The 14,409-nt window shown below is 42.4% G+C and overlaps 1 protein-coding gene across 2 annotated transcripts in view; it reads right to left on the minus strand.

Moving 5' to 3' along the window:
- Positions 1-13,826, minus strand: part of LOC111076107 (inactive rhomboid protein 1) — a 63,559-nt gene extending 49,733 nt beyond the window's left edge. Inside the window, exons 1-2 of one of the 2 annotated variants that reach the window (XM_022369746.2) lie at positions 13,304-13,824; positions 13,072-13,167 (exon numbers count right to left, since the gene is read on the minus strand). The gene's annotated coding sequence lies outside the window, so the exon portion shown is untranslated. Of the gene's footprint in view, positions 1-13,071; positions 13,168-13,303 lie in introns of both variants that reach the window. The other variant, XM_041595886.1, reaches the window with a different exon arrangement.
- Positions 13,827-14,409: the final 583 nt, after the last annotated feature.

The raw sequence follows: 14,409 nt of genomic DNA on the forward strand, positions 1-14,409 counted from the left end.
AAAGAGACTAGGCTAGCCAGGATCAATAACCGTCAAGCACAAAACTCCGCCCACGCTAAACCCGGTCGCGAACAAATAGTGCCGCAGTGCCGATCCTACGAGTATCAAACGAAAGTACCGTACCGGAGTACCACCAACCCAAACGTAAGTCAGTGCCACTAACCACAGAAACCCACCATGGCAGCCCACGGAGACGGTCAACCCGACGAATTTTACCCTGAGGGACACCATACCAATCCAGGGGTCACCACCGGCTGGATTTACAAACTCTGGCGGGACGAGCTGGAAGCCCTTGCCGACGAATTCGGATTTGGCAACGAAGGAACAGTCGAAGAACGACGAAAGATATTCGCCGCATTAGTCGCCGGAACACTCTCGCAGGACGCCTGGGTTCGACTGGGAGACCTCGAACGGCAATACGCCAAACCAGCAGGACCCTCCAAGTCACCCATGCCCACCACTCCTGGGACATCTGACCAGCCGAAAACAGACCCAAAAGCCGGGTTACAAGTCCCCACCGCGGCCGAATACAGCACACCCGGCCCACCACCCATTGTAACGACAGTAGCTCGGCCACACAGAGGATCGTGCCAGCCATGGACTCTTCCATAGATAACCGACACCACAGCCACACCGCCCAAATCGCGGAAGAGATTCGGAAGTGGGGAATCACTGGAACTGGAACTCTGGAACTACTCAAAGAACGTGCGCTCTGAAATGGGGTGGACACAAATCAGATACCTCGGGCCATGACAGAGCTTCTCACCGATCGGGCCAGTCGCTGGTACCGCACCAGCCAACTGCAAGGCAGCTCATGGGCATATTTCCGCCAAGAATTCTTGACGTTCTTCTTGCCGCCACGGTATTTTGAACAATTGGAAGACCAGATCCGAGCCCGCAAGCAAGCGGTAGGAGAATTGTTCAAGGATTACCTCATCGAGATACGCCTACTCATGCAACACGCCAGGTAAACGCCGTGCCAGCATACCAGATGTATGTGCGGCGAAACGAACTACAAAGCTTAGCACAGCTCACAATGTTGGCCACCGAGTTCGAGAGCATCCAAGAGCGGACCATCCCGACCACTTTCGCACCCCCGCGTAACACGCCAAGATACGCAAGGCCGGCCACAGAGCAGAGGAATTGCGACTCGCACCAGACGCCATTTCTGAGTCCCCATTGGGAATCGACAGACACACCTGGGAGACCACCAGCTCATCCAAACAGTACAGCGAATCCCGACGCAGCCCATCACATGATCACGACCCCCATCACCAACCCACGCGCAGCCTGTCGCCGGTATGGTGAAGCGGGGCATGCGGCATACGACTGCCATAATCCCTCCATCCTATTCTGCTGGGAATGTGGCAAACGCGGCATACGGACCGTAAATTGCTGCCGCCAAAACACGTCGGGAAACGACATGCGTCCCCAACTGACACGGGATCAGCCGGAAACGACGCCTCCTCCAACCCGAGACTAAATAACTCTCTACACGTAAGCAACGGCCGGATAGTGGCGATGGTGACCATTGGAGGACACGCAACGGAAGCCACAATCGACACCGGGGCATCCAGAAGCTTCATCAGTGCAAACCTCGCCCGACAACTAGACAACAACACCAACCTGCAAGATGCATGCGTCCGCATACGCCTGGCTGATGGCCCGGTCAGAGAGATCTCACAAGTTCTACTGGCGCACATCAAGCTGGATCAACGAGAGGTTCAAATCCCGCTCCTGGTCCTGCCAAACATGTTGGGACAAGTTATTTTCGGCATGGACTTCCTAGGTGCCACCGAAACGACGATCCAATGCGGCACCACGCTGCTACAGCTACGAGACCGTCGCCCCATGCCCACTGAACCCGTGCTTACTACCATCCACGTACAAGAAACCCCAACAAATCGCAACGAACCCATGACCACGACCTACCACAACGCACACGGCACCCAATAACGCAACGCAGTACTTGACACCCAAACCAATCGCAGCGAATACGAAACAACGGCACACAACGGAGAACACGAATCCAAGGCCAACACCAGTAAACAGCAATCAAGCAATGGGGAGAATGAGTCCCACGGCCACGGCAACCGCGTACTAGGCCAACAACAGAGAACACGCATCCCAAAGAAACCACGAGGATCTCACACACGAGACAAACACACTTGAACACGGCGCTCGACACAGGAAGCCCAGGTCCAAGACAAGCAACAGAGCAAGCACACACAGAATCCACAACGGAAGAATTGAACGCACGGACGCCCTCAAAACCGACCACCAGCATCGAAAAAGGACAGCGGCAACCACCATCCGACAGCCGAGCAACACGGGAAACAGCCACGCTAACCCCACGCTGGTCGGGGCCCATAATCGAACTGATATCCACATGGAGTACCTTCCGCGTACCGACTTGACTGCTAGCGCCATGCACCGAGCCATGCCTAGTGCCAGGTCCGAGATCTTCGTCGCCCGAACCAGCTGTTGGTCCGACACAAGAGGCATCACCGAGACTCACCTTTCATGCGCCAAACGACCGCCAATACCACCCAAGTATTGCATCAGAGTTATGAAACATCACAGTTATGAAACACCCACGGCCAACGCCACCCCAATCGTCGCCCACATAAGCGACTACCAACGGATCGAACCGTCCAGCACACTCGACAGACCCATCCTGCCGAAAGACCCGAATCAAACCTTTGACCCCGGAGCCACCGAACCCACCGAAAACGATCCAGAACTGCCCACGGATCCTTGGCCACCCGACATAGCACCGCCGTTTCAAGAATGCCTGGACAAAGAACGACCATATAACGTTACCGACGCCATGCTAAAGTGACTAGATTAGCACCGACGAATCCAAAGACTCGGCACAAGCCAAAGGACAAGAGAACCCGGAAAAAGGCGAACCTCATCACCCGCCGACGCCACTAATCTCTCCATTACCCACCCGGTAGAATGGGGGGTGTAACGAACCATGGCTCTAGCCATGTCTCGTTACAAACAGCGGAGTGGCAACGGATCTACGCCGTTCGGGAACAACCATCAAACTGATATACGCAGAGACACCGAACCATGGCTCCGGCCATGTTTCTCCTCACAACTAGCAGTGCGTCAGCACCCCGGAAAATACAAAAGTCTTAAGCACAGAATTCTCGGTCACCCACCACCTGGCGATCTTTCGCAACCATTCGGCCTCAGGTCATCGACTTACCACTCAACTTACGCGATGCAGAGTTAGCAAAAACTCATTTTGAAGCCAAACCCAATTCCCAACTGCACCTTTCGGGATGCAGCCTCAGCAAAACCACCCTGACACACTAAAAATTTTCAACGAAGCACCAAGCTTCGACCTAGTTACCACACCCCACAATTATTGCTATCCAATAACCTTAAGTCAGCAAGAATTAATTATTTCCGGGTCTCAGGTGCGATTGCCAGCTGCATAAAAGGGCCAAGATCGGCCGAAAGAGCAGGCAGTCCATCAGCCCGAACACAAGACACTGCACTAGGCAGTCCATCAGCCCGAACACGAGACACTGACTAAGCAGTCCACTGGCACACAGGCCAAGTAACAAGATCCGCGAGTAATCCATCGTAAACAAACCCACGAAGAATTAAATAATAAAAGTAATAAACGCCAGCAAAAACACAAACCACGATTTCTTGAAGTATTTTCGTCAGCAACATTAGGCTCCTCCTGTCACCTACCTCTCTTTCGGTCAGACAAGGCCGCCCCGAACCTAAAAGTTCCAGTAATCTACAAATTTTCTTGTAGAGGACCCTGGACAGACTGAAGATCCGGGAGTAATCCATCGTAAACAAACCCACGAAGAATTAAATAATAAAAGTAATAAACGCCAGCAAAAACACAAACCACGATTTCTTGAAGTATTTTCGTCAGCAACACAAGGCTCCTCCTGTCACCTACCTCTCTTTCGGTCAGACAAGGCCGCCCCGAACCTAAAAGTTCCAGTAATCTACAAATTTTCTTGAGGACCCTGGACAGACTGAAGCATACCTCAGCCTGAGAGAGGACCTTACAAACGCTATCAACATCTATCGGCTGAAGAGATTAGCTCAGGGCGACCAAAATGTAAAAAGGTCAGTCAGTACTCACCAGAGCAAGCAATTTAAAAAAACCTCGTTAACTTTGGCTCAAGGCGAACTTCCTTAAAGGGCTGTGCATTAGTTGCTTTCGCAAGGGACATATTGTTTCCATGTGCAAACCTCTAGGGCATAGTCGCTAGAGGTGGAAAAACATCGATGAAACATAGATGTTTTGCAAGATAAACGAGAAGGAACGTGTGAGTCGCTTCTGGGGACGCGACTCTACTTATACCCGTACTCAGTCAGTATATACATTTTTGAGCTTATGATTTTTAAGAATTTTAGAAAAAAAAAAAATTTTACATATTACATTTTTTTGCTACATATGATATCTACATCTACATATACAATGTATATTCTACATCTAACATGTAGACTGTACATGTTCCAATTAGATTCTACATCTCCTCCGCTAGGGGTTGCTCGCGCACTGAACGCGGCAGAGTGTGCGAGCGAGAAGGAAAATGAGTTATGATATCGTTTGCAGGAGGGTGGGCAGGGGAAGCAACAGAAAATTAATTTCTTCATTCTGGCTATAATTATGATCCGATCTGATTCAGATTTGGCAATCTGGTAGATATAGGCATTCTCTACGATACTCCGTTTTTAGTTTTATCGTATCTTTAAAATTGTGCCTGCCACAGATTTTCGTCCTTTGTGGGGGCGGAAGGAGGCGGGGCGAAATTTTGAAATACACTTGTAGCAGTGTGATATCACATGAGTCTGGAAACGAAATTTGGTTACCCTAACTCTTATAGTCTCTGAGATCCAGGCGCTCAACAAGACGGACGGACGGACGGACGGACAGACAGACATGGCTATATCGACTCGGCTATTGATGCTGATCAAGAATATATATACTTTATGGGGTCGGAAAATTTTTCTTCTCTGCGTTACACACATCCACTTTTACCACAAATTTAATATACCCCTTAACTCTTTTTTGAGTACGGGTATAACAATGAAAACTCGATATGTGTAATGAATACTTAATCATTTCAATAGATGCTGATTTGTTTATTACATGTCAGACATTTGTTGTCCAATCCTGTCAAATAGTGTAACAACTATTTTTTTTTTTTGAGCTTATGGCCTGGTTGCTGAGACCTTTAAGCCACAACTTTATTTTTTCTGAAGACATCATGTGTGCGTTCAGAAATTTATTTTTTGTAAAATGTCTACAAAGTTCAGGTACTGTTATATTTGTTTGTTTTAGACATTAATTTTCGAAAAGTATTTATTAATTATTTAATTTTTAATTCCCGAAAATAATACCTAAGATTTATTCTACAGTAAAAACATAAAATCATCGGAAAGGAACGGAATTTAGGGAAGCAATTGCTGACTATCGGTTTGAGCGGTTTGATTTCATTTCCTCCAAATTTTTGCAATTTCGTATCATCAAAAGACGAGCTTATCAACAAAGTATTCCCGGATATAATTGCTAACCACAAAAATACTAAATTGTTAAGTGAGCGAGCAATTTTGGCCGCTAAAAATAAAGATGTAGATGACCTCAATTTTATAATTCAAAATCAAATCGTAGGTACTCTGTATTCATTCAAATCTATCGACTGTGTAACAAACGAAGAAGAAGCCACTAATTATCCAACTGAATTTTTAAACTCCTTGGATGTGCCTGGTTTACCACCGCACAATTTAAAACTTAAAGTTGGCTCGGTAGTCATCATGCTTAAAAATTTAAACCAACCAAAACTGTGTAATGGAACGCGTTTGGTGATAAGAAAACTGATGAGCAATGTGATTAACGCGTCGATACTTAAAGGAAAATTTAAAGATGAGGAAGTTCTTATTCCAAGGATTCTGATGATTCCAACGGATATGCCCTTTGAGTTTAAACGAATTCAATTCCCGATTCGTCTTGCTTTCGCCATGACGATCAACAAATCACAGGGCCAATCCTTGACTATTTGTGGCCTCAATCTAGATAATGCATGTTTTTCTCATGGTCAATTGTACGTGGCATGCTCACGTGTCAGCAAACCATCCGCTTTATTTGTTCTTGCGCCTGACCAAAAAACAAATAATGTCGTTTACCACAAAGTGCTTGAATGAAAATCCTATTAATGAATTAATAATCCGAGTTTTATTTTTTTTCCCCCAATCTGCACAACATAGTTTTCAATCATTTTTTTCTGACATGAGTTTGAAGTACTTAATTATTATTTTTTTTATTTTTATTCTCATTCTGTATGTATGTTTTCATCATCATTCATCATAATAAAATACTTTTTTGTTTCTATCTATATAAATATATTATTTTGTATCATTGTTTTACGTTCATTAAAGCCTAAATTAGTTCAGCTAAAAAGTAACACGACATTCATTGACTGTTAGGCGGTACGAAGTTTGCCGGGTCAACTAGTATATAAATAAAAAAAAGTAAATTTTCCAGATTATATCTTAAAATAAGTCTTGATTCTTGTTGAGAAATAATAATTGGCCCACCACTTCCGGCTTAAGGCGGCTACGATGATCGGAAATAATTTTCCCACCCATCCTGAACATCCTCTCTGACTCGTAGGATGGGCATTGCGATATATATCCTGGCAGGCCCTAACGACATGTCTCCTCGCGGAGTTTGGCGTCATATCTCCGCCCAGAATTTAGTGACATATCTCCTGCTGAAAAATGTATAGCAGATATGTCGTTACCCGGTAGGATGTTTCCAGGACACACAAATATTTTTGGGCTACAGCTTTAAATGGAATCATACCGTCTGTATTCATCTAAAAAGGTAACCTTTTGAGCTTGATCTACTTCTCTCTTTAGGTTTTTCTTTCAATGAGACGACAAAAACATAAAAACAAAACATCGATGTTTCGCCAAAAAACATCGATGCTTTTAAACATTTAAAAAAACATCGATACATCAATAGTAACATCGATGTTTATCCACCTCTATTAGACCTTACTGTCTGGTTTCCCAGGCTGAAATTTCTAAACAAGTTCCTAAATAATAGCCAGTGGTGCAAAATAACGTAATTTCACCTTTGTTTGCTATTACATTGCTCACTGCATATAAATATTGTAACCGCTTATAAGTACTCACGGAGGCGGCCGTTTTTTCGCCTCTTTATATCTCCTTCTTCATTTTGCTACTGCAGCTGAAGCATCTATGCTCGCATTCCCTCTCTCTATCTATCGCTTGTACTCGGCTCTGCAGCAGCGCCAGCTTCTATCGCTTTATTCGTTCTCCCTCTCGCTTGCATTAGGGCACGGGCAATTAGGCCCGCCTGCCCTTTTTCAGTCTTTAATTGATCGTCATCATTATCACACACACGTTCTACCATGTTCCAGGTTAAGATATCAACACCAACGAATTCAAAAGCGCAGGTCGAAAGACGTCGTCCGAAGAAGTAATGAAAATCCGAGAACCCAGCACTGGGCCAAGATTATATAATCGGGGGTTGATTTCACTGCAGTAAAATCTAAGTGACCAAACGCTCTCAAATGACGAAATTCCATTCCCACAGTACCGGTGCACACCGATCACCTTACCTGGGACATTGAACACTTTTTGGAAGGCGATTGCTTTAGGTAACCCTCGGTTACCGGGCAATTCACACACACGCGCGAGCCAGTCAGCATTCTCTGACTTCCCTTACCGGGAATATTGGACACTGACTGCAGGCCTAATGATTAGGTAACTTTCTGTTACCGATCAGCCCGTCTGCACGCGTAATATATATGCAATATATATGGGCATATCCGCCGAATGGTCAACCAGGACCGAAAAATAAAATGTTCATAATAATCGTATTTTTTTGTGTATTCTTATAAAGAAATGTCCAAATTTTCATAATGCCATGGTTTTATGGCATATCTCAGTGGTTTTCATGAGAAAATTTGCCTGAAAACTTGAAAAATGTGATTTCTTCACTTGTGGCTTTTTTTAAAGGCATTTTTATATTTAATTATTTTGCATGCAAAACATCTGATATGTTTGCACTCTTTCTACCCAATCTCTCTATTGCAATCTGTTAAGAAGAGAAAAATGCAAAGAGACCGAAAAAATCTTCAGTTAATGGTTAATTTTTATTTTGCTTCTTATCTATGTTCTAATCGTACGTTCGCGACCGAAAACATCATTTTATTGTAATTGCTTCGCATTGAATGCAAGCAGGTGGCTGAAACTGCATGTGTAAAGTAAGTTTTGTGTAACTATTTTAAATATAAAAAAACTTTGGGGTTACTATTAACCAAACTTTTTATTTTGATTTTCGAAGTAGCGTACGTTCGCGACCGTAAGTATTTTTTTTATTTGTTACTTTTACTTTTAATTGTTTAACACGCATATAAATATTCGTAGATGGCTAAAACAAGTGAAAAACAGACCCGATATCTCAATAAAATTAAAAGCGATCCACAAAAGTTAAATGAATTGCGCGAAAAAGCAGCTCATTTTTTTCATTTTAAATACAATTTTCTCTTCTTACTATAAATGTTATTACGTACATAAAATGGAGTAATAAGTTGGTTTTAAGGGAAATATGAACTGATTCAAGGGAAAACGTAAGGAGAAAAAATTTAAAATACATATGGAAAAATCGTACGTTCGCGACCCGTACGTTCGCGACCGGTACTTAATTTAATTTTTTTTAAACCAATGGAGATAATTTTATGTGAATATACCTTATAGAAAGATACATTAATCCTCTTTTAAAGTCAATTTATCGTTTTAGAATATTCCGTTCCAATTCGCAGATAATTGCATTTTTCTAGATTAAGTCAAAGTCGACTTATATTTTTCGTACGTTCGCGACCGCATGTTTTTTTAAATTATTTTAAAATCTAAAACTCGATGAACCCCATCATTTGCACTAAGCATAGAGCTAACAAAATGCTATTGAAACGCAGAAAAAAAGTCTTGGAAAGTTTTCGTTTTCTATCTTTTTTGTGCATTAAAAGCGTGCGAACGTACGTTCGCGACCCGCGGATATGCCCATATCCCAACCCTTCCAACATTCCGAAGTAGAAATAAGATATCTGTAAGACATTGGTGGGAAAATCGATGGCCGGCCAATCCATAAAAGGAACTGCCTGGCGTTGAGACGAGGCAGTCCATCGGCCATAGCAGTCAGGCAAATAACAAACACGCAAGTCAGGCAGTCCATCAACAAAAAACCACCATAGGCGTTAAAAAAACAAATAAAAATAACCTAATACTTAACATAACCTGGTAGAATAATAATACGGAAAATTAAAGATACCCATTAAAAATCAAGGAACCAAAAGTGTTGTAATTTCGCTAACCATTTTATTTCAGTATCTGGAAAGTCCCTGATTTCCCAACAAAGTCCTTGCGAATTATAAATTATCTTGTAACTGTAATCATGGAAAGACAGATGCATATCCCAGCCTGAGATATGTTCTTAAATGTGGCGCCCGAGCAGGGACTTTAAACGATTTTTTGGGATAATTTCCAGAAAACCGAAATCAGGGACTTCGTGGATTAAATACCCACTAACATCAAAAGAAAAAAATTGAATTGACATGCTAAACTTACCCACAGCTCATACATAAAAAATCCGCGCACTCACGTAATCCGGCACGAAAACAATCGCGAAAATATACGCAGTGCCGATCCTAAAAGTGCCGTTTAACAGAGACTCAGTGCCAAAATCAATAGAAAACACCCATGGAATATCACGACGAGGAACAACAAGAGGATGCATACCCAGCGGGACACTTTTCCAATCCAGGGGTCAGCATCGGCTGGATCCACAAACTCCGGCGGGAAGAGCTAGAAGTCCTCGCCGAAGAATTCGGATTCGGCAACGAAGGAACGGTCGATGAGCGCCGAAAGAAATTTGCCGCACTAGTCGCCAGAAGCCTGGGTTCACCAAGGAGAGTTCGAGAGGAACTATATATTTATTTAGTGTATATTCTGGCTAAGCTAACTTCTTTCTATCTTAAAAAATAAACAGTTTGTATAACCACTGAAAAAGAAAAAATCAGAAAGCAACCGTCTGATGGCTCCTTTCCCAAGGCAAAAGTCGAATCGCATCCCATCAGGCAGCGAAATATACTGCCGAAGAGACCTACATATTGGCTCATTATTTCCGTAATTGGTCCGGTGATCAACAACAAAGAGTGCGTAGTCCCTAAGACTCCAGGTAGGCGTGTTGAAGCCAATCCTAGTAAGAGGGTCAGGGCAATCGATGTTACCCACCAATATATCGTATAGAAATACCTGAGCCGCAATGGTCCTTCGATGTTCGAGAGAGGAGCGATGCATGAGGTGAATTCTGCACTCATAGGACGGCAACGGAATAGAAAATTGCAACGGCTGGAGTACAAACATAAAAAATTTCCTTTGCAATCTCTCGATACGCGCAATTTGAGCGACCCCAGTGGGGTTCCAAACCACTGAAGCATACTCAAGGCGCGAGCGCACCAGAAATGAATAAAGACTTAGCCTCGTATATGGGTCCTTAAACAAAGCCGAACATAGCTTATGCTATGAAGTTCAAAAAGTTCAAATTCAAAATGAAGTTCAAATGCTCGATAAAAAGAAAGTTTGAATCGAACAAGACCTCTAGGTCAAGTGTCTCCGTCTGCTTCAAGAGCGGACGGCCATCTATCGAATATGAGGCCTGAACATTGAATACACACTTGCTAAATGACACAAAGTAATGATTGGGTCAAGCACATACTAAAACAGTCATCTAGAAACAGAATTTCGTGCTGCAAACGCACATTGCTCGGCATCATAGCCGCCGACTGCGGATCGGCGGACCATACCAACAAGCCCAGATTGAAATCACCAACAACGCAGAGATTCTCGATATACGATGTGCTGATACATAGCGTCTCCGACTGACCGGCCACTGACACACCAATCTGATCCAAGATAGAGTCATCATTAAAGAGACAAATCAGATCACAGCGTAGGGTGCGTCTAACGGCCAAAATGACACCACCACAACGCTTCTTTTTGGCACAATCTCTGTCCTTAAGAAACACTTGGAAAAGGTTGGGATCGAAGTACTCGTTGTCGAAGAAGTTTTCGTTGAGCCAGGTTTCACCCAAGATGATTACGTCGAAATCGCACGTAGAGGTTGCCAAGTAGACAGCCAGTCTTAGTGCGCGTACCTGCTATATTTTGAAAGAAAGTGCGAAAGGATTTGGCCCCCTCCATCAGCATCAGCGGCCACGGGAGGAGGATCCAGAGCAGGACCACGCATTTCACTCTGAACAGCAGGGACAAGCTCCATACTAGAAACGCGCCGAACCATCGCAGTGTGGATCAGCAGCCCATCCTCGTCGAGCAGACTGGGCGGGAACGCGGCTGGGAGACCCACTCTTTTTGAAAGTGTTGACAGTGGCGCTGAAGTGGCTCCCCAAGTGTCGAGTGCAGCGCCGACGCAAGCATAGCACACATAGCAATGCAATAGCGTTTGTTGTTGTGATGTAGACGTTAAGCACTCACGCTGTCGAGAGAAAACGCGAGCAAGAGCATCGCCACCCGACCCATCAGCAGCAGAGCGAATGCCTCACAAAGCGCACCGCGAAAAATACATATTGTAGTTGTTGCGTCGCCGTGGAATGCCAAATATGATCCCACGGGCGGTTGCTTACAGCAAAGAAGCGAACAATTGCAGGTAGAATATACTGTCGAAAAGCGGCGATCATGAACCCTGAGACGCCGCACAGTGGCTCGTTTTCTCAAAACACGTTGCAAAATTAATAACTTTTGAACCCGGGTAGGTATAAGTCTGAAATTTAATACATATATTTGCAATACTTAAAATAATTTTTTAAAAGAAAATGTAAAGTAGGCTTGTCACTGGAAGGGGCGTAATTAACGGTCAAACTCGAAATTTCGTTTTTTATACCCGTACTCAAAAAAGATGTAAGGGGTATATTAGATTTGTGGTAAAAGTGGATGTGTGCAACGCAGAGAAGGAAACGTTTCCGACTCCATAAAGTATATATATTATTGATTAGCATCAATAGTCGAGTCGATATAGCCATGTCCGTCCGTCTGTCCGTCTCGATGAGCGCCTAGATCTCAGAGACTATAAGAGCTAGCGAAACCAAATTTGGTTTCCACACTCATGTGATATCACACTGCTACAAGTGTATTTCAAAATTTCGCCCCACCCCCTTCCGCCCACACAAAAGACGAAAATCTGTGGCAGGCACATTTTTAAAGATACGATAAAACTAAAAACGCAGTATCGTAGAAAATGCCCATATCTACCAGATTGCCGAATCTGAACAAGATCGGATCATAATTATAGCCAGAATGAAGAAATTCATTTTCAGTTGCTTCCCCTTCCCCCATCCTGCCAACGACCATGCAACTCATTTTCCTTCCCGCTCGCACACTCTGCCGCGTTCAGTGCGCGAGCAACCCCTAGCGGAGGAGATGTAGAATCTAAATGGTACATGTATAATCTACATGTTAGATGTAGAATATACATAATATATGTAGATGTAGATAACATATGTAGCAAAAAAATGTAAAATGTAAAATTTTTTTAATGCTAAAATTCTAAAAAATCATATGTTCAAAAATGTAAATACTGACTGAGTACGGGTATAAGTAGAGTCGCGTCTTTAGAAGCGACTCACACGTTCCTTCTCGTTTTAATGTATATTTACCCAAAAATTATTATTTTCTTTCCGTGGTAGCAACCCCCAAACATTAAACTAAAAATTTGAAAACAATTGTATAATTTTATTGAATAACAGAGAACAGAATTGGGGGGTGTCCCTTTGAAAAACCAAAATAATTTTTAAAAGTTTGGCCCAGCCTAATATATATATAACATAAAAAACTTTAACAAATAACATAGTCAGATTTATAATCAATGTTTATATTTATTAATTATGTACATATATACATAATCAACACATAATATTAGATTAATATTAATTTATTAAGAATATGTATAGTTTACATAAAGTTGCACACATATTTACATACCTCTATATTTTCAACCATGTAGACGTGATGCTGTTCACATAGAAATATGAAGTTGTGTTTCCTATTTCTCAACAATTTTTTTTTATCGATTTTTGACTATAATTTGGAAACATAAACAGTAATGTATTAAAACTAACAGAAATTTTATTAAATCTTTTTTCTTTTTTATATAAACTATGCATATATTTTTTTAAATAAACGAAATTATTTGGTATATTTTTTTTGCACATACATATATGGCTCACAATCCTTGGTCACTTAATTGCTTTTAAATTCAATGTGGGACATCCAATTGCTTGAACAAAATAAAACAGTTTGCATACTTATATAGTCATACATATGTACATAGCAAATACATGTTGAGTGCGCATGTCCAATTTCGAGATGACAAAAAATAATGATTTAGTCAGGCTCCTGTTTTCACTTTCGCAATAAATTCTCCGGAAGATAGCGGCTACCGATTTCCGATTTAAAGCCTAGTACTCGCGATAAATTTTCCGTCGACCGAAAGTGCTATTAATTTCGCTCGGTGCCCAGTTTAACCAAAGTGGGCAAAGGGCATGCTCTACGGTTACGGTTTTGTGTTTGTTTAAAAACAGAAATCTGCTGAAATTTCAAATTTGGGTAAATGTTCGATATATGGGCCTATGCTCCTAAAATCGCAAAAAAAAAAAAGCCTCGAAACTATTTGGCGGTCGGGCATGATTCTTTTTTAATTGAATTTCAAAGTTTCATATTTGTACACTTTTTTTTTTATATGAGTTTTGACATTGAAGCCTAAGTTTCGTCGAAAGATGTTTATTTTATAGTTATGAGAGGTTGGTCGGGTTGTAAAATGTCTCTTTCGATGTTTTTATCGGTAAATTCGGCCGACATTTTGCAATTTTTTGTCAGACTAAAACGTTATGTTAACAGATACAAAATTTCCAGAATATGAAAGTATGTGCATCGTTTCCATTGGTGATACTTTATCGCCGAAATCCTGGTTTTTTACTCTCATGTAATAAGGAAACAACTAGAAGAAACGAGTGAGTTGCTTCTGGGGAAGCGACTTTACTTTTATACCCGTACTCAGTCAGTATATAAATATATATAAAGGAGCGTTTTCCTCAATATATTTGATCAAGGATCGGGGTGTTTCAAACTCCAGTGAGCTAATTAATCTCGATGCGAAGAAATTTGCAGTAATCCAAGAATAATGCGAAAGTCGAGGGGGTTCAGTTGAGTACTAGCCAATAACTATTTATTCGGTTTCTAAGTGCATGAGCACTGAGCATAAGCGGGCTTCTAATGTGGTGAATTCAATTACAAATTTAATGCAAGCGCGTAACAAAGAGA

Source organism: Drosophila obscura, unplaced genomic scaffold (genome assembly GCF_018151105.1).
Source record: "Drosophila obscura isolate BZ-5 IFL unplaced genomic scaffold, ASM1815110v1 contig_137, whole genome shotgun sequence".
Lineage (NCBI taxonomy): Eukaryota > Metazoa > Arthropoda > Insecta > Diptera > Drosophilidae > Drosophila > Drosophila obscura.